The sequence below is a fragment of the Fopius arisanus genome, unplaced genomic scaffold (assembly GCF_000806365.1).
Source record: "Fopius arisanus strain USDA-PBARC FA_bdor unplaced genomic scaffold, ASM80636v1 scaffold00052, whole genome shotgun sequence".
Taxonomy (NCBI): domain Eukaryota; kingdom Metazoa; phylum Arthropoda; class Insecta; order Hymenoptera; family Braconidae; genus Fopius; species Fopius arisanus.
This window is the reverse complement of record NW_011887791.1, coordinates 310,784-314,009: the sequence shown is the minus strand read 5'-3', so window position 1 is coordinate 314,009 and position 3,226 is coordinate 310,784.

The following is a 3,226-nucleotide window of genomic DNA, read 5'->3' as shown; positions in this document are numbered from 1 at the left end:
AATAAAATTGTGGCATGTTGATAATGGAAGCGGATGATGGATCTTGGACTCGAGTGAAAAGAAGAATTAATGGTGGAGGGTGGATTTTAGGGTGTTGGAAGGTAGAGATGAAGAATGAATTCATTGGATACGTATGGAGGAGGCAACGGCCTACCAACAACCGACTGACTCTTTACTCGTACGATCGATCGAGCTCCCTCTTCCCCGTCCGGTTATCCCCCTGTTTTCCTTCTATCTCTATATTTATATACAGTTAACTGTTGCAAAAATATACGAGACACAGTCTCGACTCTGGTGTGGCCTCCGTCAGGGTCAAAACCCTAGGTCGGGACTGAAAATTATTCCATTTTTCTTTCTCACTGAAAATCCCAAAACGAAATCTAAAATAAACTCTTCTACTATTCCCAATGGAAGTCAAAAATCACTGGGCAAATTCTTTTGATATTGATGTACATGGGTTTGATATGTCATCATCGGAAAATCACGTGAAAAATTATATTGCAGGTAAAATGCCATGTTACGTATCCTATCTGGAAAATAGAGAATGTATTTTCAAGAATAAGTGGGAAAGAAATTAAGTATAAGAGTGGATTGTGTTCTTTGCATAGAACATACTGAAATAAAAGAAATCGACGGAACAAGTTTTGCCTTCCATTTTCTTTCCCTCTACCACTCGTAAATAAAATAACGCGCGAGATACCGAATAACCGAAACCTACGTCATGGGCATAAACTCAGGGTTTAAAGTACGCCTCCACTGCAGGTGTATCATGTTTTACGTTTTATAAATATGAAAAGGAAAATTATTCTTTACATAGTATCATATTCACAAATAAAACTGTGAATTTATTGCGATCCTCATTGGGATTGAGGGAAACATTTTGGAATTCAATGATGTCCATGACGCGTGACATGAAATCAAAATCTTGAAACCCTTTTTTTTTTTTGGAGAAATTCTCTCAAATAACTCGTGATAATCCTAAAAAATTGCTATTGATTAACTATTGAAATATTGAATTAATATAGGGATAGAAATTTTGAATATTTAATTTAGTCGGTGGTAATAGTCAGGTGTTAATGTGCAATTAGTAGTAATAGTAGTTAATATAGTAACGATGATTATGTTAAAATGGTAAACATAAGGGTTGGTATTTGGGGATGGTTATGGTTAGGGGATAGAAATTTTAAATATTTAATTTCGGTGATAGTTAGATGTTATGCAATGAGGTCAGTCGCGCCCTGGTTGGCATGTTTGCACCGGCTCTGACGCGTTTTCCTCTTCACAATGGCCTTCCCCACCCTCATATGCGTGATATACATCCACTAAAAATCATTTGCGTGCGCCATCGTCCACCGGAATGAATGCGCAGTGTACGTCATATATTCTCGGTGTTTGTAGTTTATGCAAAAGCCTTGGGGGATCGATAGGCGGTCGGCTACCCTCATACACCTTCCAGGAGACGACTTTAGGTGCTTTTAATGCCTCAACATTATCCAGCCCCAGTTCGTCAAACTCGTAAAACTTTTTATGCACGAGTGTGTGCATACGTCGACCTTCATCCAAGTCATTTACCCGAGGGAGGTTTATTTATTTATTTTTTCATTTATAGGGAATTTGACATTTTGCAAATCGGTCGGTAAGAGTTGGAGGGTGAGTAAGGAGCTTGCAAAGTTTAGGGTCATATCAGGGGGTGGCTAACTGTGTGGGTATTTTTTAGGGTGAAAGGTCGATATAATTATTATGTTTTGAAGAGTTTCTGAGAAATGGGCAAGTTTCTATTTTTAGAGTTTGCACCAATTGCTTTTGTGAAAATCCATCTCCTCATTTAAAGTTTAATCTCAGGGCGGACTTGAAGTTTTGTAACATTTTATAATTATATTGTGATTAAAGCTTTTATAACTACTTCTTTCTGGGAAATTTGAAAGTTTCTAGCTCTTGAAATTTGAAATTTTTCTGGGTTTATTCCCCGTAAAATATACATCGAATAATTTTCAATCCATCATTACGATCGACTTGATATAAAAATAATTAGCCACACGTCGACTTTCGATTCATTAGTGGTGTGAAAGTGAGTGGTCAATACTTCAACCACTGACTTAATACCGTTGTATTATTTATACTTTCACAAGTCGACCCTTCCAAATTTCCGTGCAAGCTCTGTAGATGGTATATCACCGTATTTTACGTCGGTTGAATGAAGAACCCAATTACGCCCACGAGATTTTCCTACCCGGTCGGGACAGAATTAATTCACAAAGCCGTGGCAGTTATTGACGTAATTCTCACGTAAACATTCATAAGGAAGAAATAAAATGTTGGCAAACAAGAATAAACATGTATTTCGTTGATATCTCCTTCGGAAAGCATTCAGAGGGAAATTTTTTTTTGGTCTATCAAGTGTTTCTACAGAGAATTTAATATTCCGCTAAAATGTCGACATCTTTCGAGCCCACGTATTGCTGAACAATTTCCAAGAAAGTTGTCAAATTTATCCGTTTTCTCCTGAAAATAAGTGTTGCAAAATATCTTCAGAATAGACAATGAACTTTCGCAAGCATTCCCATGCACTTCAGATCCCCAAAAATTCCTCCCTGACCCAGATAAAACAAGATCAGACACGTGTAAGACGACTACGTAATCACAAATGTACATACATTTCACGAGCGTCCGGCTTTCTTCCTCGGGGCCAATTAAATGTCGACTTTCACCTGGTAAAAATTCAACGCGTTCATGTACAACTGCACGACTCCCCTCATTTTTATTCGTTTCATCAGTCTTTTGCCCTTTTAATTACCAAGATAATTTTTTACTGCGCGAAAAAACATGGATGATCGAGCACGAGAGACTTCGCATGCAACATCGCAGTCAGGAATGTCAGGGGTCAACGCCAGAGCATTACGACCTGAGAAATATTAATCTTCAATTCTTAAAAAAAGTTCTTTTGCATTTCGGATTTTGGACTTGTTCGAATAAAGAACGCTTTTATAATGCAAAACTATTTCGCATTATTGACACGCTCTGGAGATAATGACATGCGGTAGTATAATGTCGGATTTTGGAGAAGGATTTATAATCCGAATATCCGTCAATTATATTTTCAACATTTGAACCAAAATTCAAAGAATTTATCTCCAGCCAATCTTTCCCCCAAATTATAATAATCTTTCTCAACTGTTAAATAACTAAAAATGATCAACATTTGAATAATTCCGGCAACAATCTGTTG